Source organism: Equus quagga, chromosome 2 (genome assembly GCF_021613505.1).
Source record: "Equus quagga isolate Etosha38 chromosome 2, UCLA_HA_Equagga_1.0, whole genome shotgun sequence".
Classification (NCBI taxonomy): Eukaryota; Metazoa; Chordata; class Mammalia; order Perissodactyla; family Equidae; genus Equus; species Equus quagga.
Window position 1 is genome coordinate 170,970,305 of NC_060268.1, and position 23,735 is coordinate 170,994,039.

Genomic DNA, 23,735 nt, shown 5'->3' on the forward strand with positions numbered 1-23,735 from the left:
GTCTCCCCTAGTAAATTACAAGCTCCTTGATGATTTAACTGCGTCTTATTCACATTCCACTGTGGTGCTTAGAGAGGGCCTGGTACCCAGTGGGTTCTAGTGCAGGTTGATACACGTTATTGCCTTCGATAGAAGGGCTTGTATCCAGAAGGATAAAGCAAATGCTCCAAGAGGCATAAAGGAAGAAAAGAAAACTTCATGGAAATCTGAGTTGCTCTCCTTTTCTGCTTCTGCTGTCGAGGAAGAGGACAGTTTTATGACATGAGGAATGGTCTCTTCTGAGAACTTGGCCCTGCAGCTCAGGGAGTGATGTAGTGTGACGGGACAGAGTTGGCAATTGGCATTTTTTTTTTTAACGATGTGTACATTGAACGTATTGGGACTTTTAAAACTTCTCAAACTCAAAGGATGGTCAAACAAAAGTGATGCTGAGTAAAAAACATCCAAACATTGTACAGAAGGTATTTTAACCAGTCAAATGAAAAACAGATGTCTTAAATTAAAACACATAAATTATTTGAGCTTAAAAATTTCATATATCTTTGTGATGAAAATCTATCACTCAAGACTTAATAAGATAGATTTTGAAAGCTTACATATTTGTATGTTTAGTTAATTGATGACGTTCAATAAAATGTCTCTTAAAAAAACCTGCTTAAAATTATGGACAACGATGATTATGTTGTTATTACATTATCTCTACTTGTGTATTTCTCTTAATACTTAACTTTGGGAAATTTAAAAGATATAGAATAATTCACAGAAGACAACAACAATCATCTATATTTCCAGTACCTAGAATTAATCATTATTAATATATTTTCTCCTCAATTAAGAAAAAGTACTAGTTTTTATAAAAGTGATACATACTTATCATAAAGAATTTTCATCATTTAGAAAAGTACAAAGAAAGAAGAAAATTTTTTTCCTCAAAATGTGAATTACTTCACAAATTCATATGTTGTCCTTAGCAAGGGCCAAGCAACTCTTCTGAGTATAAATTTCAGATCTGTTTTTAAGCTGTCCTATAGAGTGTTAGTATTACCTTCTGGAAATATCAATTTCTGTCTTAAACTTAATGGTTACTCTGAAGTAAATTTTCAAAACTTTGACCAGGTTCTCTTTGAAGGAATGGTGTCTTTGTTTCATGGGTGGAAAATGAATAAAAAATTATGTGATGAGAATTGAGAAAGGTCTTAAAGATAGCCACCAGCTTGAAACTTCAATGGTGAATATTCTAATTTGGGGGGATCAGCATTGGGTTGGTTATAGCTGACTCAGAAATCCTTGAGAGTATTTGAAACTTTTGCCTATTTGTTTGCCGCTGCTAAGCATGTCTTCAGAAGAGCATGAATTTACATGAAGTGTTTGCAGTAACCCGACTCCTTCTTTCCCCAATGTCTGCTGCTCTGCCTGGTGTGGCCCAGCCTATAGGTCATTTCTTAGAAAGACAACTCTCCTCACGCTCCTCTCTTCTTCTGGTTGAAAAGATTTCTAAGAAAGAATCCGAAGACATTTTACACCTGGACCAAAATCTTTGGTAACCAAAGCATTTTCTCTTAGGTGTCACCTAAGAAAAGAAAACACAGTGATGGTGTGAAAACATGTCCCATCTCCTCTTCAGTGTGTGAGGAAGTGAATGAGAGCCCCTCTCTCAGGCTGACTCCAGGCCCCAGAATTTTAATGACTTACACTTTATCTTTATTAACAATTTACCTCATATCCTGACAGTAAATGCTTTCACCTCAAAGATGGGGAGCAGAGCAACACTCCAGGAAAAACATTTATTGAGCTTGATGAAAGACCATGCTTAAGGGGGAATACTCAATGGGAAAATGCATCAGGCTGAAGTTGCATATGTAGCCAGGCACGTCTGTCTACGTGGAACCAGAGCTGGCATTCCATTTGGTGACATAATCCACAGAAATTGGTATGAGAGATGCGTGCTATGCAAGTCCACGATAAGCATAAAAAACTTAACACTCCTATACAAGAAATACCAGGAGAACATGATTGTTTTCTGCCTTAATAAAAAGTCCTTTCTATCTCATTGAATGACTCATTTTTATAGTTCTCAAAAATGAGTTGATCTCCTTTATACAGTAGGTCTATCTTATATATATAGTAGAGCTATCTTCTGTACAAAGAAATCTTATTAAATTCACCCAAATCTTTATCAAAATAATTTTCAAATTAACCTAGGAAAACTACAAGAAGTATTACATAGAAATTATGTGGAATTGGTTATTGATTTACTGATAGCCCACAGGGTTATATTTTTTCCTTTAACCCTTTTAGTAACTATGTTAGAGCAGTATTCTGATTTGGGTGGCTTTTTTGTTGTCATTGTGCTCATACAAAACTCTCAATATTGATTGATGGACAGATTTCTCAACTTTGAGTTTCCAAGAGCTTAGAAATATTTCAGTGATCTCGAAAATAAATATGCGCACCCCCTTTTCTCATCCTTGTTCTGGGGAAGCCTGACGCCGTGAGGGCAGCTTGTTTACTTTGCCTGCAGCCCCCACCCTTGGCAATCCCCCTGAACCTGCCGTGACCTCCTTTGACCAAGCCTCTTCATCCACAAGGCAGCCAGAGAGCATCTTGTGGCCAGATGTGCGCCCCCCACACCCAGCGTTCCTGTGCTCAAATTCATAAATCGCCCGCTACCCGCGCTGACTGCTTTCTCGCCACTAACAAATGCCTCTTTGGCCCGCTGCTCCCTGACCCAGTTCCAAGGCAGGGAGGCGATTGGCCATTTTCTGGAATGACACAAGATCGATGAGGTGTCGTCATCCCCAAACCCAAGAGGATGACAGCTAGGCCCCCTGCCCAAATCCTCCTTCTCCTTTCCTAGCAAGCACCAGGCTGATGAAGTTATCCCATATCACCACTGGGTCCGAGAAGTTTCCTGATCACAGCAACATGGGATATGTTTTTGTATCCTATCCACATAGGCCAAAACACCATCATGGATGTACAGTCCTATCATCAGGATCTGACTTAGCAGGCAGGATCTATATTTCTCTTACCTATTGATGCATTAAAAAATGCTCAGTGATGAAAAAATTCTTGAATATAATGCATTGGCTCCAGGCGAGCCAGTTTTAGCTATTAATATTTCATATCCATCTTATTAGTGAGAAACCATTTGTATATGTCAGTGCACATTTTCTGTTCCTTCATTCTTTTCCCTTCACTTCTGGGGCCATAAACCAGTTGACATTTGTACAGCACTTAACTAAGGATTTCCATCTTGATTTTCTCATTTAATCCTCTCTACAACCCTGTGAGATAGATATGACTGGTATATTTTACAGATGAGAAATGCAAGACTCAGAGAGGTAGAAGTGACTTGTATAATATCACATGGCCCATAAATGGCAGGGCTGGCTCTTCAAACCCAGGCCTTCCACTGCCTAATCCTGTGAACTTTCCACTGAATCCTTACCAAGTCTTTGGAGGGCATCTGGTCCAGTCCTTTTCTTGTTTTGATGAGTAGACCGAGCCCCCAAGACTTCCTGATAATTATCCAATAAATAAGAGTCATGCGTCTCTTAACGACGGGTATATGCTCTGAGAAATGAGTCATTAGGCGATTTCGTTGTGAGAACATCATAGAGTGTGCTTTCACACACCTGGATGGTATAGCCTCCTACACACCTAGGCTGCATGGTGCTAATCTTATGGGACCACTGTTGTATATGCGGTCCATCATTGACTGAAATGTTGTTATGCAGCTCATGAATGTATTTCTAAACAGATAACGATAGAGCTGGGAGGGGTCAGATCCTCCTTTCTCTTCATCTATACCTCCTTCTACTCCCCTCTGCTCCTGTCACTGCCCTCCCTTCTATTCCACTGTTCCGTGTACTCATACAACATGCATGTTGCCTGCGTCTCCTGGCATGGGTCCTAGAGAAAACTGGTGTGCTAAGCCCAGGATCTTATGTACCCAAAACTTGGTGGCACTGAATCATCGAATGAACCTCCTCCATCTCTCGAATTTAGCTCTGTGGCATGATAGAGTTCTTTCTTTCTGACTCCCAGATGCTTTCGTAGGATAAATTAGCAAGCTCCAAGCAATGAGTTGCTGAGACCAATGCATGTGGACCCTGGCCAGAGGACAAACAAAGCACTGTTCAGGACAGTAATCTTTTTTTCCCTTCACTTTTTCTTATGAGCCTTGATCCCTACTTGCCTTCTATGGAAGGTCATGGAAAAATGGAGGCAGAACTGCAAGCTTATTATTATCTCTGATGCAGGATTTGTCAATCGCTCATCCCTCGGATCACTTTGGCAACAAAAGGACACCTGAGAGTCTTGATGTCAGATCTGTCTTCCCATTCCCGATATTTCCTCACCGTAATTCATGGGAAACCTGGCGCCTAACACTGATAAAGAACAGTGGTAGTCCCTCTCATTTCTATCGTTGTTTAAGGTCTATAAAACCCTTGCAGACTTTTTTACTATCCCACCGATATATAGTAAAGCTGAGTTTCAGAAACCTTAGGGAATTTGCCAAAGATAAAAGAGCTAGCAAGTGGCTGAGCCGTTGACTCCAAAGTCTCCCAGTTCCCACTGCTGTGCATGACACAAACGACAATGCCACAAGGACAACCCTCCTCGCCATCAGAAGAAATCTCACAGACTTTAATCACAGTCACAAGTCTTTATTGATTGCGTAGGTTCTATAAAAGGCATTGGAGGATATTTGAAGAAGTTATTCGACATAGTCTCCCAAGGAACTTTAAATTTTGTGAAAGGGGATGTTTAAGTTACTTGTTTTAAGGTCAAAGCCTTGGATGACTCTGGAAAGCACCACCCACTTGATGTTTTTGGGAAAATGAGAGTTTTCCTCTAATGTAATGTGGGTAAGATGTTCACAGTGATTTTTACTCAAATGAATAGAATCATAGTTCTACAACTGAAGAAAGAGTTAAAAAACCTCTCATCTTCTGTGATGCCAGAGCTGGAACTGGCTTTAGCTGTCACCCATCCCCGCTCATTTGCCCCCCACCATTTCTAGATACTGGTTTTCTATTCCTTTCTGGTACAGAGTCAGAGAGAAGCCCACTTTCCCATGAAGCAGTTTGTTGGGTTTTACCAGGAGTCTACGTTATTAGGAAGTTCTTATACCAATGGAACAGCTCTCCTATCTTATCAGTCTTCTTTTTCAGCCTGATGACTTCAGGGCCCGGCGGGTGAGTTGTCTTGCCTAGGTCATGCTTCCTAACAGGGCTGACAGAACCGCAACAGTGTCACCCAAGGGCTTTTCAAACTCTGTTCCCTAGACAAAAGCAAGGGTTCAGATAATGTTGCTTGCCACCGCCTGCCTTGTTCTCATCTCTATCCACAATGAATCAGGACAGAACAAGACCACCTGGGTGGTGCTTGGATATTTCAGAGTGACCACTGTGATGAGCCACACTTTCCCAGCATTTGGCACACTTTGCAGTAATTGCTTGTTTAATTGTCTGTCAGCTCTGTGAGGACAGGGACCTTGTCTGCCTGGCTTAGCAGTATTTTCCCAGGACCTGGCACTACTCCTGGCATATAAAGACATATTCTGAATAAATAAAAAATAAATTGTAATTCCTATCATCCTCAGGACCTCCATCTCATAGCCCCGTACTATGAATTTGCCCATTCTCCCATTGATGGTCACATAAACTTGCCCCAAAGTGACAAAAAGCAAAGGTTCCTGTGTCCAATTTGGTCATCTAGGCACAAGGGGCGAAGGAGTAATATTCATGCTCGAACGTCCCTTTTCTTGTTCTTTGGAGATCGTTGTCAAATTTTTCAACTAAAGAAGTCGGGAGGGGAACGTTAAATGCAAATGGACTTTGGCAGGTTGAGTGATTGTCAGGCAGTGACAAGACCAAACTTCTGTGTCCACTCCGGAGGAGGGCAGGAGGCGGGTTCCAGCTCTAAGTGGGAGATTTATTTTTTTAGGTCAGGTGTTTTTTGAAGTTTGCAGATGGCAATTTCATTTGCATTTAATGTCCTTCAGATTATTTCCTTTCTGTTGTGCTAAACACCTCTCTCAGTTGGGTCTAATTTGATGAGGTCATGCTGTGACCCTTGACCCTTTGGATCTTAAATGAAACCATCTGAGCAGAAAGGAGGGCGAGCGTTCTTGGACTTGTTCGCAGACATTTGATATTTGCAGATGTGTGGTCAATTTGGCTAACAACCCACTTGCCAGTTTATCTCTTGATTAGAAGTGGAACTAGTGAATTCCCCGAGAGTACAGCATTTGAAGAATAAACGGGTCCAATTAATCCTTTGTCACATTCTTGTCGAAATAAAAGCACTGTGCTGAAGAAGGAAAAACAACCGCCTGTACCTGCAGAGGGTAATTTGGGGTATTAGCAAACAATTAGTCTTGGGAAACACCAAAACATTGCAGTGTGCAAAATATTTGCAGAGCGTTCTCCCAGTGAATTGAGATTTACTATGTAAAAGTAGACAAAGACACTCTCCTGTGTTGTAGAAAATGCCGCCTACTCCATTAGGGCCTGGTTGTTACAGGTTGGGGTAAGGGACCAATTCTAACTCCTTAGATAAAACTCAAAACAAAAATTGAGAAAGCAGGTGCATAAGTAGAGGGTGAGATTTTCCTAGAAGAATAACATTTTTACGCGTGGTTAGGCATTTGAATTGTAGCCTTATAAACATTTTTGCAAGAGTGTTTATTTTTTCTCTTGGAATTTTACCATGCATCTGTCTTTTTGCACACGCAAGTTTCCCCCTTATTCTATCTTTGCTCATGTTACATGATATAACCTGTAAAGTATCATTCGGGGAAAAGATATTGATATCCCAACTTTCTGGCCAGAAAAATACCTGCTTCTGCGGTAGTGATTAAATTACTGCCTGGGCCATGTCATCACTTTTTACTTCTGATTAAATCTGAAGTTCTGATTAAACCATGTCTCAGGGAAATACTATTATGAAAAATTGTTTTAAGTCAGTTTCATTTTTTTGGTGTGTCAAATAGAAGCGATCAGATCAAAGCTCATGGCATCTTTCTGGAGATTCAGATGCTGGAGGCTGTGTCGCATGGCTGGGGCCTGAGGGAACAGCAATAGGATGGCTGGTTGGTTCATTCAGGTGACAGAAATCTGGCTGTAGGGAGGCAGTGTAGAATGGTGTAGATATCCAAAATCAGCTTCTCATGACCTGCATGGTCCTTTTAAATATTTTGAATTAGCTATCAACATTTAAATATGGTGAGATTTAATACGCAAAAGCTGGATTTCTGGCTTTTCTTGAAAAAAATCCAAAGATCTCGCCACATGTGTCCTGCCTTGTCTCGTAGCAGAAATCAGCTGGAAGAGAGGAGTGGCTGCCCCATTTAGGTGGAGCATGTGGCCTGCAAGATGCCAGAGTCCCCACCATTTTCTAGTACTGACACTCTATTTCCTTGGTTCATTGACCCTACCTGACACTTCGGTAGCTTCTCAGTTTACCACAACTGATGTGGTAGAATGGATATAGCTTCAATATCGGATGGGCCTGATTTAAATTTTGGCTCTACCCCCTGCATTGTGTGTTGCCTTGGGAAAGATCCATTTCACTTTCTCTAATTCTAAATGAATACATGTGAATTTTAGAATGACTGAAGATAAAGAAAAGTATAAAGAAGGAATCATCCAGTTTAATGACTATAACAAACAGGTATATACCTCTTCATTTTTTAATGATTTCTTGATATAATTGAGATAACACTATTTCTATAATTTTGTACTTTGTTTTCCATTTAATGTCATATACCAGCATTTCCTCATGCTTTTACAAGCATCCTATTTAACAGTCATATAATATTACATTGTGTGTAATGTACTTAACCATTGGTCTGTTGCTGGCCATTTACATTGTTTGTTGTTGTTGCTGTTGCTATTATAAATAACACTTCGATGACCATCTTTGTATGTCAATCTTTATTGACATTTTGGATTATTTCCTTAGAATAGATTCCAAGAGCTGCAAATACTGTGCCAAAGGGGATGAATATAAATTTAAAGCTCATGAATCATATCACTAAATTGTTCTCCAGAAGAGTTACGCCAAACTACGCTCCTACTAATACTACATGAGTTCTCATCCCACTGCAACTGCGTAAGCTTGAGTCATCTTGTTAAAAGCAATAAGGAAAAAAAATTGATGTATTAAAAGTGATAACTCATTGATATTTTGTATACGTCTCTTTAATTGTTAGTAGATTTGATTATATTTCATGTTCATTAACTATTTTTATTTCTTCTAACATAAATTGTTTATTGAATAAGTTACTTAATCTTAGACTTATTTCCTTCATCTGTTAAATGGGTGTAATAATACTGTACCCGCCTGGTAGGTTAGTTTGGGGAATTAACTGAGATTGCCCATATAAAGTTCTACACACAGCATAGGCACTTAGTACGAGTTACTGTTCTTTATTTCCTTGGGGTTAAACATAAGGATGACCTACACTGTTTTTGCTTTTTCATGTTGGCTATATGCTCGTGTTCTTATCCACTTCTCTCTACCACCTCTCAGGGATGGAAATGTTGCTTTAAATAAGTTCAAATAAATTAAAAATAATCACTACGGCTTGAGAGAATACATGTCTTATTATAATTTTTTACACTAATAACATTAACAGAAGCCTAATTAAAAGAAAGGATAAGGTCATGAGCACCTGTCATCACTTAAAACGTCTGTTTGCCTTTGGCCTCTGTTCACATGAAACTGTAATTTGAGTATGCATTGCAATCAGAGCATGGAGTTAATTTTGTATTTTGCTTTATTCAATTAATATTATATCACAAGCACTTCCATGCTGCTACGTAGTCATCACAGCCATACTTTAAAATTGTGGAATAACATTTTATCAAGGGACTACTCTGTAATTTACTAACATCTTATTGCTGTCTATTGACATTATTTCCAATTTTCTTAACAGTTATAAGTAACACTGCAATAAACACATTTATTCATACAGCACGTTATTTTTATTAGAACTATTTTTAAAAATTAACCTGTGGTTGATTACTTTTGGTTCCAAAAATTAATTCTATAATTTATAGTGCTTTCATAGTAATTTAATTATGACCAGCGATTGCACTGGAAGATGACAGAGAGACAAATCAAATAATGGACTTGTGTGGCATTGTTCCACATGTGCCACCTAAAATTTATGAAAATAACACATAAGCGATGCTTTTGGAAGGAGATTTGATAATTCTTTATTTTCAAAGCAGTATCTTTCAAACTCAATTTTTTAAAAAGGAAGTTCCTCAAACGCCAGTTTATTCTGTGTGGATCACAACTTCTTTTCCAGCTTGTAACCTGAGGGTTCCATGCCATTCTGTCTTCTTGATAGATCCAGTATTGCAGGACAATGGTGAAATTCAAAGACTAATGAGGGCGGTTAAGGAAACGTTTATCTTTAGCCTGAGGAAGGACAGACCTAGAAGGGAGGACAGTATCCCAACCATCTCCGTCTGCCCAAGACTGAGGGTTTTCCAGGACATGGGGCTTTCAGTGCTAAGTTGGGAAGGTTCTGTGCCAACCAGGATGAGTGGGTCATCCTAGCAGGGATCTGACATTTTCTGTAAATCCTCCAAGGATGGGAACTAGGCCAAGAGGGTGAAAGTCACCTGGAGGCAGAATTCTCCAACTTAGCATCCAGTGGCTTGTTGTGCTACGATGGAATGGACCACATTGCCAGTCTCTGAATGTGTTCAAGAAAAGGCAGGGCAACCACATGTTGAATATGCAAAACAGCATATTCTCGAATGGTGCTGCATATTAGAATCATCTGGGAAGCATTTCAAACTCCCTGCGCTCAGGGAACATCCTATAACAATTAAACCAGAATTACTGAAGGTGGCCTCAGACTTCAAAATCACTCCTCAAGTGATTCGAATGTGCAATTGAAGCTGAGAACTTGTGCTATTGATGATGCTTCTTAAACTCTAACGTGTGTTTGAACTACCTGGGGATCTTGTTGAATGCACACTCTCAATCAGTAGGTCTGAGATTCCGCATGTCTAAAAAGCTTCAAATGATGATGACAATGCCACAGATCTAGGGACCAGTTTGTGTAGCGAGGGTGGAGGAGAGACTCAGGCATCATTAGAGGTGGGGAGAGGATGTGTGTGGTTGGAAAGGGATGGTGAACTTGATAAATATCAGGGGCCTACTCAACTCTCAAAATTTGCAGATTTTTTTTTTAACCACAAAGTGTCTTCTTCAAAGATGTTTTGAAATGTAACTTTTTCTTTGAAGATAAAAAATAAAACCTAAAACCCATCCCATTTATATCACCGTGTATATGCTATGTTTTGGACCACCGCTAAGAATTCTTATATGAACAAATTAAATAACTCAAAACCTAATCTCTTTAGTTAATATAAATTATCCCACCCTCATTTTTTTTTAAGCAAATAAAAGGAGTTGTTGTCATAGGTTTGTTCTGATGGCTGACATATAGCACAAAACTCTCATTTCTACTTCGCTTCCCAGAACTTTTTGCCTGAGAGGGGACACTGGTCTTCAAGACAGAGCCCGGATGCTGGGTGTGTCCCGTCGATAGATGAGTGTCCTTAGACTCTTTCTATACTTGGGCCATCTGACCAGCCAAGAGGAACACCCAAGTTCCCTGTTGGGAGTAAATACCTTTTCTTGAGCATCAGGGTCCATCAAGAAGGAACCAGTAGACAGGAATGGATCCTCCATTGGGGGCCCTTCAGTGAATAGAGGCTTCTTTCCAGGGAATCCTAAACTCATTCCAGAGCCTCGAAGGCAGCAGGGCCTGGTGGTTAAAAACAGGACTTGGGATCTGCCCCTGAGCTTGGATGCCTGCTTCCCTCACTTCTAAGCTGTGATTGAATTACTCATGTTTTCCAAGGCAGTGGTTGTCCCTCTTGTGGGCCTGATGAAGCCGTGGGCAGTTCTGTTTCTCTTCATGCTGGCTCAGCGAGCTCAGTTTGCCAGGCAGAGGGACATCTGCTATGCCACACCGACACAGGAATGATGCCCTTCAAATCTCCTTTAGCCATTTTGTTATTGTCTCTTCTTCTGATGAGAGTGCTTTTCAAAAGTATGGACAATGTCAGGACTTTGAAGTGGCAAGAATATGGATGACTTTTCATCTTTTTTTTCTTATGAATCCCTGACTTACTCTCAAACCCATTGGCCATTTGGCCCAATGAAGAGAAAGTTGGGGTTGAAGGAGGGGCACAAAGGAGGATGGGAGCTATCTCCGGGAGAGCGGATTTGAGGGTTCTCTGCCCCGAGAGGGGAGAGGCCTTGGCAGGCCACTGGCCCTTCTAGTTGGTCTTTCAAATCTGCCCGGGTCATTCCTTCTGGGGGAGAGAGCTCCGGGGCCACTCACTTTGTGAGGACATTCACCTGCCAACATTTCAGTGACCCCGTAAGGAAAATCAGATCCCTTCCTCCGTCAACTGCATACCACTCTGTTCGTTAGGCCTCCCTGAGAGAGGAGAAGCAAACCCCAACGTCAAATACCCAAACACTGAAATCAGAGACACAGAACAATGTGATCTAAGACTGGACTTCTTTCTACGACGGGAGCAAATTTAGCTTACAAAACTTGTCTGTATGATTGTTGGATATTTTGAATAGGGAGAAAAGAAATATTGTTTGTTGAGCTCTCTTTGCCAAATGCTTACTCATATCATCTCATTTAATCTTTCCAGCCACTTTCTGAAGTAAGAGTAACATGGAATTTCTCCATACAGAAGGCAAGGTTCAGAAAGGTCGGCTAGTTATGCAAGATGTGCAACTAAGGGGAGAACTTGAATTCAAACTAGAGTTGACAAGCTCTGTTTTTCTACTACTGATGCCTTTTTTTTTTTTTTTTTTTGCTGAGGAAGATTTGCCTTGAGCTAATGTCTTTTGCCAATCCTCCTCTTTTTCACTTGAGGAAGATTAGCCCTGAGCTCACATCTGTGCCAATCTTTCTCTATTTTGTATGTGGGTCACTGCCACAGCATGGCTGACAAGTGGTGTAGGTCCATGCCTGGGATCCAAACCTGTGAACCTGGGCCTCTGAAGCAGAGTGTGCCAAACTTAACCACTTTGCCATGGGGCCAGCCCCCTGACTCAATATTCTTTATAGTTTGATAAATGCATGTGTACTGACATTTTATCTTTCTAAATATATATATATAAAGACAGAAAGGAGCATGATCTGTTCCACAGAAACATCATATTGTAGGATTTTGATGTAGTCTTCCCTTAAGCAGGCATATTAGGGGTTCTTTCTGGGGTCTTTGATTCCTCTGGGAAAACGGTATGAACAATGGACTCTCTCCCCAGAGAAATGCAGGTATACAGCTGCACACAAACATTTGTGTAGAGTTTCCGCCTCACAGGTGCCCTGAAGCCTGTGGTTAAGAAGTTTGAAGACTGGAGTTGTTCTCACCACCCCAATTCTTCTTCTTTGTAACTTAGAGGCCAGCATCAAAGGAGACAAACTTTTACTCATCAGTCAAATACTTATTGACTCTGTGCCAGGGACTGGGCTGGGCATTGAGCATACAGGAGTGAAGGGACGTGACTGTTGCCGTTGGGGAGCTTACAGGCTAATTAGGAGATAAATGGATAAGTAGACTGTTACAAAATATCAGTATAGAGGAAGATGGGCATGGATGTTAGCTCAAGGGCAGTCTTCCTCAGCAAAAAGAGGAGGATTGGCAGTTGTTAGCTCAGGGCTAATCTTCCTCAAGAAACAACAACAACAACAAAAACAAAATATCAGTATAGGAGAAGATAAATGGTGGCTTAGAGGGACCGATGGAGGAGAGCAGAGGGAGAGCCAGTCCTGCAGAGAACTCCAGATTTGATGACATGGTGAATGTAGTGGACATTTGTCATTATTTTTATGTGCCTGGCATTTGACCCCTTCCTGTATTTGGAAAATACTACCCCCTAAAACAGACACATAGCCCTCCTCCTCCCATCGAAACCCTAAGGGCCAGATTCTTGTTTGGCGGTTTCCTTTGCGCTTAGGGAACAACTCGTGGCTTAATCTCCACTGATCACATGATGGGGAGCCCTCGGTCTCAGATCAGAAGCTGGTGCAGCAAAGAAGCAGGTTCGACCCAGAGGCTAGGATTTGGCAGCAGTAGCAACAGCCGCATCTAATCTCCAGAGGTGGCCGCGACAGCGGTTCAAGGGGTAGCATCTAATGTCCAGCACTGGCAGTGGTGGGGGTGGGCATTGTGGGACAAACCTCAGCATCTGTGCCCTGTGACCTCCACCGTGGTATCCACCAGCCTGGTTCTACAGCATCATCCAGGCCTTGCTCTTGGCTGCCTGCCCCCAGCCACGTTTCCTGAGCCTCCCAGAGATACTGTGATTTGCCCAAAGTCCCTAGAAGCTTAATGTATCCAGTGTCAGTTTCCGTGCCTTGCTTACACCTGAAAACCCAAATGATACAGTGATTTTCTGTGATCAGCACAGAGCAAAGTGGTGATGCTGGTATATGCATTTGAACACCCACAGGACTACATAGTTATTCGATGGAAACAAGGACGTTTCTAGTAGCTGAAACCCAAAGTATGTCAACAGGAAGAGAACTGAAGCTTACTTATAACACTGCTTGTTCATTTTTGTATAAAGTTATTTTGCTCAGCACTCTACTGCACATTTGGTCTCTAGGTTTTCATATTTGTAAATTACCTGCATGTGATCTTTCCACTCTCATTTTAAACTTGACTAGAGATGACGTACATTTTGTTGTTTGTTGTTAGTACCATAGGGTCAATTCTGACTCCTAGCGGCCATGTGGACAGCCGAGCAGAACCCTGATTGGTCTTTCTGCGCCCTCCTCTCACCTTCAGGTGCCGTATCAGACAAAGGCCTGCTGCTGTTCAGAGAGTTTTCACGCCCAGTTTTTTCAAAGTAGATGGCCAGGTCTCTAGTCCTCGTCTGTCTCAGTCTAGAAGCTCTGCTGAAACCCGTCCACCATGGGGTGACCCTGCTGGTATTTGAAATACTGGTGGCATAGCTTTCAGCATCACAGCAACACACAGCTGCCACAGTATGACAACGACAGATGGGTGGTGTGGTTCCCTGACCAGGAAATGAACCCAGGCCATGGTGGTGAGAGTGCCAGACCTTAACCACTAGACCACCATGACACACATGAGTGAGTGTTAATGTGCTCCACGCAATGGGGGCAGTGGGGATGTCCCTGCTCTGAGGGCCTTGGTTGTGAAGATAAGACATGTACACGTGTCAAGATAATAACCAGTTCCCTGAATACCTGTTCTGTGAGCAACCCAACAAAAACAACTAATTATATTCCATAACCAGAAGGATGGCATTTGCGGATTCTAAACATTCTAAAATAGCCTCACATTAGACTCCAGCTCAAGTCTTAACAGCTAAACTTAAGAGGGCCCTGCTTTGACAACTAAGTTATAAATCAACGTCGACCCAATGTCTTTCACAAACAGTCATTTGGTAAGATTTTTGCCTCGCCCCTTCCTCATAGTTGCAGCTCAGTAAGACTGTCATTGACCATATCCACAAAGTGGCAAGGCAGACAGGCCAGAGGGACAATGATTTGGGGTTTCCATTTTGATGTAAAGTGCCTCAGAGGTATCGCTTTAGTACAAACCCTAGCTCACTTATTATCTGACCGAATCGCCTGGTTCCCCTGAAATCTCACCTCAATTGGTTCACAGAGAAACTCAAGAACAGGAAGAGGATGAGAACCGCAGGCTGAATTAGAAGCGCGTTAATGAAACTCTCAAAGAGAAGCTCGAGCAAGTTTGTCCCTGGATGGTGCCATGAACACCCTTTTTTTTTTGTCCTTAGCACAAAATTTAAAATAAAAGTTTACGAAAAACACGAATGGAAATAGATTATCTGAGCCTTGCATTTAGAGGTACCATCTGTTCAATTTTTCACCCTCACAGTCAGAGTGTTAATATCTCCTGTGCAAAGATACCATTTGTCAGCATCTTCCATCGTTTGGAATTGCCAAACAGTTCATTTTTTATTCTTCGACCTAAGTCAGCTGAAATTCTGAGTGCAGATGTCTTGAGTTTTGTGTGTATTTTCAATCACCTCCTTGTTTGAGGGAATTTCCTTTCCAAAGTCTATTAGGAGAAGGGACAGAATTTGGAACTTGACCTGCTCATGGTTTCCAAGAAATTTTTTGGGAGAGGGGGAAAGTACAGAAGATTAGATTTCTCTATAGAATGGTTGGTATCTATCTTTATGATTAACTTCAGCAAGACTTAAATGCATTTTAAAGGCCTCATAAAAGAACTAGGCAAAGTCATTGGGGGAAGGAAGAATACAATATTTCTATTGCAACTGCCAGTGATCTTTATGAACCCTAATTAAGCCCTGATGGAGTATAAAATATCCCAACTTTTATAAATGACTCTGTCAACTAGACAATATGCAACGCTTAAATTCCCACAAGATTCATATTCATTTTCAATAGCATTTTAGTGAAGGGAAGAATATAAATATTCAGCTTGAACAGTATTTCCTTGGAAGAAGAAAATAATCTATGACTTATTACCGTACCAAAGCAAATAGCTCTGGTTTCTTGGAGTTTGTTTGGCTCTCCTCTTGGCTTTGCAGAGAAAAACCACACGGTTTGCTGTTGACGGCATTGCTCTCATTGTTGCTTTTAAACTAGCTGCTCTTTCCTCTGCTTTTTCCCCCATCCAGCAGGTGTGTAGGTTTTAAAATTAATAAAATTATTATTTTTCCCTTGGCCAGTGCACTAGTTATTCAAAAGTTTTGAAATGTTTTTACAAATACTATTGACTGGGATTTAAAAAATAACAACACTCTGTCTATATTCAAAGGTAAAAGAAAAAATATGCAGCAACCTACTCTAAAAGAATTAAAAAGGAAAGAAAGAAAAGAACCAAAAAGCACATAGCCATCTGGGCGGGCAACATGCAGGGCTAAAGTGGTCACAAGAACCAGACAAAAAAAATTTATCTACTAACATAAAATAGATAAAATCAAAGCCATTTTTAAAAAATGATCTCCCTTTAAAAATTGACATGCATGCTTGAGCAGATGCAACAACAATTTTGTCTGTAAGTGTGACCAGGAAACTATGGAGCCAACATGCACAAACCTCTTTCCCAAGAAAGAGGAAATCTGTGCAGTGGAAGGAAACGATGCTAGAGGAGCGAGCAACTCAGTCCATTGCAGGCTGTGCCATCTATGGCCGTGCTTAACTTCCAGCCAAAAAGAGATGCAGACGGAATCAAAGCTGTTGTAAGTTGTGTGCTGCAGGGTGCTCCACGGACCTCATACGCTGACTGAAGGTTCAGGCCCAGGAATGAGAAGATTGGTCCAGCCAGGTGAGTTGGGGGACGCTTTGTTATGATGTTATACCTCCCTTGGTTCTGAATCCATCTGGCTCGTGGATTCTCTGATTATGACTTGGCTTCCCATGGGAGGTCTCCTTATCACCACCCCCACACTTACTCATCATCATGACTTCCATTCATTTGACACTTCCTCTATGCTCTATCCTCTACTCCCTGAGTGGAAAACCTACATTCATCATCTCCCCACAGTACTTAGAGGTAGGTACTAAAGTTATCTCGGTTTTACAGATGGGGAAGCAGGCACAGGAAAGTGAAGTAATTTTCCCAAAGATACACACTGGGTTTTGAACCCAGAGTCAAGTCCAAATACCATGCTCTCAACTGCTCTTCAATACTGATTGTCTTGGTTACTTGTAGGGATATTTCACAGAGTGGGCAACTGTCATGATTATCAGCAATCAATGTTGGCCACTTGTGAATCTGGTTAACTTGGAACCATCTCCAATACACTAATGAACTCTAGTTTATTGTTCTAGAAAACATCCATTTGGTTGCTTGCAAGAATATTTCACAAAACAGGCATTCAATAAATGTTAGTTATGAATTGTGATTATTAGCATTAGTAACACTATTGGTTTCTTGTGAGTTTGGTTAACTTGAGACAATCTTTAAGAGAATAATCATCTCTGGTTTATTGTTATAGAAAGCATCGAGTATTCTACAACAACTAGGCTGAGGACCAGACCTGATCTGAGTTTCTGTCATGGAACTATCCTGGGAAGTCTATGACACTTCTTTATCTCTGCGGTTTTGAATTACAACAATCTGTAATCAGGATAGCTAGAATAAAGTAGAGGAAGATCAGAAGTTATATAAAAAGTGAAATTATATCACAAACTATAATGAGATACATATTTTAGTTGGACACTAAATCTAGTTCTGAGCTTCCTGACGGCCAAGATGAAAAGGAAAATCCAGTAACACATCCCTTTCATTGTCTGGTAAAAAGTAGTTTTTTTCACTTCTTCAGGAGGGGCAAACTTCCTAGTACTGAATCTTAGACAAAGTTCATTAAATCCATCGTCGTCAAATAACACTTAATAGGGTAAAGAATCTCTTCAAAAAGTAGTTTTATGCAAGATCCAGAAATGCTATTTATATTGATGCTTCCGATTCCAACCTATGCTAGAAAGGCACGGTGTTGAATTGGAGAGCTGTTGAGCAGAGGTTGTGTCTACATTACACAACCTGACTTGCTGTCAGGTTAGAGCGCAAGGGACTGCGAAGAGCACGCCATAGGCATCTCCATCAAGAAGCTTTAGTCTCAGTCACGCCTTTGATGGGCAATACAGGGCAGTCCATTCAAAAACGAGCTGTGTGGCCAGAGTTGATCGAAAAGAACTCTAAGCTGATTGAAAAGAGATCTATGTCTTGTGGTTGCTAAGTTGGGATTAGAGAGCAAGATTGATTTTTGTTATGTTTATTAGACACCCAAGATGCGTTTTTGTCCCAGCAGAGGACAATTTTAATTATCCTTGTAATGAATATCCATAGGGCAAAGACACAGTAAGAGACTATCTCAATATCTCATATGGCTATCAACACATTAGTACAAATCCATCTACAGTTTTTCTCTATGACTTTAAATAGTTTTTCCTGCTTATTAAAGGAATATATATTTAATAATAGATGTCTATATTTATATCTATAGCTCTATGTATACATCTTTATGTATGTATATATATGTGTGTATATAAATGTGTGTATATAAACGTATTTTGATTCCATATAAGATTTTCTGAGTTTCCCTGCTAGAGAAGTTTGAAAACTACTATTTGATAACTTATTTTTATTTCTGCCTAGAGTTTTATTGTCTAAGTTTGGGAAATTTAACCATATTTTAACTGTTGCCCAAGTAATTTATTTATTATGCTAAAATGAAAGTATTTACTTATTACACTAAAATAGACATCTTAATCCATAATTCTCTGTGTATGTCTTGACTATTTCTTCCAGATAAATTCAGAGAAGTGGAATGGCTGATTCAAAGGATAGAAACAGTTTTAGAACTTTTGGTACAGGTATTCCAGAAACGCTATGTGCTAATACCTCGCACCAGTAGTGGCCTGCATGACTGTGATTTATGAATAGTAATGGTCATGCTGATTTCCATTTTTTGGGTCCCTGCACTGTGCCCTGCAGTTTATAGATGTCTCTGTTACAGTCCTTCCAACAGCTGGTCATGGTTGGTCATATTTTCCCCACACAAATGAAGGCACTGAAGCTCAAAGAGACCCAGCGGCCTGGAGTTACAAAGCAAGGAACAAGGCATTCTGGGATTGGAAGTCCTTTCTCTCGGTCTCCATTGCCTATCTGCCTGGCTGTTTCCCACACTCAGACTACAGCCGGCTCCTTACTCAGGAGAGGGATGATCTGCTCTCTCACTCTGTTTCCTTGGATACCTAGTTTGGATTCCATTTCCGGAATGCTTCCTGAGCCGCACAGGGGCTCCCTGCCCCACTCCCTTATATTTAAAATGGGATTTTGAACCTACCTATTAGAAGGCTCTGCTGGCTTCAGTTGACAGCTGAGATCATTTAAACATGAAAAGTACTGTGTTGAGTCTTTCCTTAGATTGTGAATATAAGATCAGGACTCCTCAATCCTGGTTGGGCCACAAGCCAGCACAGGTCTTCTGAGTTATCTTTGCATCCTGGTGTTAGAGGACCCAGCCACAGAGAGGGCAGGAGAGGATGGGTGACATGGCAGCAATTATGTTAATTAAAATAAAATACTAACTTTCTTTTGGTCTCATATTCAGCAATAACTCACTTCATGGAATTAGTTCTTTTTTCACTTAGAGCAATACCCCTGACTCATGGATGTCTCCGTGAGCCAGATTTCATGGTCTGTGTCAGAAATCTCTCTAAATCCTTGTAAGTTGTGTTTTGTTCTGTACGATGCATTTTTGAATGCTCATGGGGCTTATCCATAAAACTCCCTCAGATGGTTGACGTTTCTCTCTCTTCCCACTCCCAAGTTTGGAGAACACAGATCGCTTTAAATGCTGGGTTAAATCCAGCCCTTTAGATTCAGAGCACGGACCTCAGACTAACGAGGGCTGTCCTGGCAGAGGCGCGCCACAGCTGCCAGCTCCACCTCTTCTTGGTCGGCTTCCTAGTCACCCCATGACCTTCATCTTCTGCCTGACTCTGATCTTTACCATCTTGGCCCTTTGCGGAACCAGACCTGCAGCTACTGATGTTTCTCTCTTTAGCCTCTACAGCTCAGCTTGGGATAACTTTCTTTCCTTTGAACCCATCACTGATCAACCCAGACTTTTCTCCTTCCCTACTGTCTCTGTCACCACCTTTTTACCCTCTTACCAAAGGGAAACTTACCTGCCCATCGGCAATTTGACGCAGCGCTGGCTTACACCTTCCCTGCAGATGTTGATGAAGACTGAGGCCTCTGAACAGTGATGCTCTGGGACCAGCCATCCCCTTCAGAGAATATCTCCTGTGCATGAGCATTCTCCTACTAATGTTGCCCCTTCAATGTCCCCTGTCCTCATGGCACTTGCATTTTATGTCATACATTCTAGCAAGTTCCTAAAAGAAATCACAAGCCAGGCAAATGCCAACCTTAAAATTAATTGAAATTCTTCTTTTACCTCATACCACACACAAAAATAAACCCCAAATGGGTGAGAAATTTACGCATAAAACATGAAACCGTACATGCAATGAAATAAGACACAGGTGAATTTCATTATATAGTTTGGAGATGGGGAAAGGTTTTCCGACTATGTCTCCAAATCTAGATGCAACAAAGAACAAAGTGAGTTAAAACAATTGTGTGTAAAGAAAGATCATAAATCAAAACACAAATGTTAAACTGGAATCAAATAGTTGCAACATATGTCACAGACAAAGGGTTAACACCCCTTATATATATAAAGAACTCATATATATAAAGTCCTTATATATATAAAGAACTCTGAAAAGTTATGGGAGAAAGAGAAAATACTGACAGGAAAATGGGCAAAAGAGGTAAACAGAAAATTCACCAAAAAACGTCTAGATATATATTCATACACACAATGTATACAAATGACCCTACCCATTATGAGATGTTTAACACGACTTATGGTAAGAGAAATGCAGGTTAAACCTGCACAGAGAGACAATTCCTTGTGAATCTGATGGGCAAAATGTCAACAATTTGGTGACATCCTCTCCCCGAGGCTTTGAGGGCGGTGGTGCTCACACATTGTTGGCAGGCAACATCTACCAGTGTATGCATTTACCTGTCGGCCCAGAAATCCAACTTCAGGGATTGACTCTGAAGATATACCTCTAGAAGGCAAAAAAATTGTGCAGAAAATTATTCCTTGAAGTTCCAATTTATAATGGCAAATAATTGGAAGTAGCCTAAATGCCAATACCAAAAAAAACAAAAAGGAATGAAGATATCTATGAATTGATAGATAATAATTTTCAGGATATATTACTAAGTGACAAAAAAGTAAGGTGAAAAAGGATATAGATAATGTGCTACTTATGCATAATACAGAAAGCAAAATAAGATTTTCCCCCAAAAGAAAAACAGGAAGCATAAGCCGGAAATGAACCAAATTGGATATTTACAAGAGGTAGGTGGACATGTAGTTGAAAGGATGGAGAGGAAATAAGATTTCAATATATTTAGCTTTTGAATAATGTTTATGTTTAATGTATTCGAACATAAGGTTAAATCAGAAAGGATGGAGAAGATCCTAAATCTGAATAAAAATAGAAATAAATTAATCTAACTGTATATGAAATTGATCGCATAACCATTTAGAAGAAAAAAAGAACCAGTCTAAATAAGTTTTGAGCATATTCCTCTGATTGTACACCCTCAATGGGGGACATAGGCAGAGAACAGAAAAGTATTTCAAGGAATTCATTTAACTCAGTAGGTTTGTCGTTTGGTAGTGGTGTTGATAGAGTGATTCTGAAATCTTATATCACAGGATTGGGAAAATAAGTAAGTAGACTGATGTTCTTGGGAACCAGGGTCTTCCCTGTGGATAAAGGGAAATAAAGGATATGGAATGGGGAGAAGGAATTACAGGATTTGGGATTAGACCTGGAGGTATCAGGTATGTGTGTGTGAGTGTGTGTCTTGTTCACACCTGTGTGAGGTATGAGAGAAGGGGATAGTGTTAGGCTCAGCTAGCGTGCTGGGGGAAGGGATCGAAACGAGGGACCGAAGAAAACAGGATGAGAGAGCAGATTATTTCCTCTCCTGAGGAAAGAGTAAGTTATAGTTTGTGAAAACTGAACATGGAGAGACACAGATTCACAGGAAATGAGACCCTGTTTTCAGCACATTGTGCAAGGTAGTTTGGCCAAGAGGAAAGAACACATACTCTAGAGACCCTGCGAAACAACTTCCCATTCCAGCACGCCTTGTTCCTTGCTTTGTAACTCTGGGCAACTGACTCTCTTTGAGCTCCAGTTCCCTTGTTTGTACGGGAAAAAAGATGACCAACCTTGCAAGGCTCTTGGGAGAACCATATGAGAGATGTCTGTAGCCTGCAGGGCGTAGCACAGGTGCACAGAGAATGAAAATCAGCACGACTCTTACTATTCTTAAATCACAAAGTCACTGCTGGAGGGAGGTATCGGTACATAGCTTTCCTGGAAAATCTGTACCAAAAGTTCTAAAACTATTTCTGTCCCTTGAATCAGCCATCGCACTTCTCAGTGTTTATCTGGAGGAAATAGAAATGGATACAGAGAATTATGGATAAGGATATTCATCACAGCATAATACATACTTTAAAATTGGCCACAGTTAAGATATGGTTAAATTAAATTTCTTAAACCTAGACGATGAAGTCTAGGCAGACATGTAAATAAGAAAAATAAAAATAAGTTCATACAGATTGTTTCAAACTTACTTTAGCAGGGGAACCTAAAGATTCCTCTATGAAATCCAAATATGTACACATAGATGGATGGATAGGTACATACCTAAATAGATTGATTGGTTTTTTGCTAAAGAATATATGTTACGTTGGTAATTAGGGGAAATCAAAACCATGCAGACAAACTGTAGATTCTATCTCGATCATTCTAGCACTCTTTCTACATTTATTATCTGGCATTCTCTGGTAAAGAAAATCTTTCCCTTCTCCCTCTCCTCCTAGCACCCAAAGGTTTTTTTCTTGCTCTTTTTGTTTTGAGTATCACTATGGACTCATGGATTCTTTGTGCTGTGATCCATAACTCTCATTATTCTTTCTGCTGCTCACATTGTCCTGAATTTGGCAATGAGAACTCTTTTAGCTGGCTCTTGCATCTTTTTGACATGTCCCCATCTATCTTTGAGTATTTCCTTGCTTTCTGGCTCACGATGTTCCAGGCTCACTGCCCCCCCCCCCCGCCCCCCCCCCCCCCACATTCTCCCACCCCCAAGCACATTTCTCTAAAGAGCCCTGGTTTCTGCTGGTGGAGATCTTGGTATTTAGAAACCAAAATCTAGGCAATAACCATGCTCAATTCTTCTGGAATGTCATAACTTCTAGATTCTTTTAATGGACAGACGCTCAAATGTGTTATTATCTGACTTCTCATGTATAAAGAAGGATTTTAAATTTTCGCAGAGGGTCAAAAATACCAAAATGTAAGGATTCATGGCTTTACCCTTTTTCTCCCCTTCAGGCCTCTTTGTCGTGCTGATCAGAGTAAGGGGTGGAGAGTGAACTGAAAAATAAATGTAGAGAGACCAAATTGTTGTATTCAAGGGCATAGTGCTTTTCTCTGGAGCGTGCGACTAGGGGATCAGGGAGAAGCAAGCTGAGTTTCAAAGAGACAGAGAGATATTATGGAAGAGGTACGTGGGGGGCTGCTTTCAGAAGGGAGATGCCCACAAAGGGTTTGGAGAAGTTTTGCTATTTCTGATGTGATGAAATTCTCATTTTCTACCTCTTCAAGAAACTTCAGTGAAGACATCCTTTTTCTAGACCTTTGGAGTTAGACTTGTGTTTCTCTTAATGGTGACAACAAGCAAAAAGGGCTCTCAAGGCAAGTGCAAGAAGACTTAGGATTGTTTGGATGATAACTATTAAGAGAGCATTTCATGTAAGCAGCTAAATATCACCAATTCCTATTTTCAGAGTGGTGGAATGAATGAGAAATGTGCTCTTGAGTCAGAAATGATTTTGTAATCCATTTCATCACCTTGTATTATGCGATCTTGGCCAAGATCCTTAACTTTTCTAAATCTCATTCTGCCTGGAAAAACTGTAGAAGACTTGGAAATGAGCAAAGAGTTTGCTGGTGTCCTTTCAATGGAATGCTGGACATTGTCTAAACCAGTGTCTCAACCTGGTGTGATCTTGTCCCCCATGGG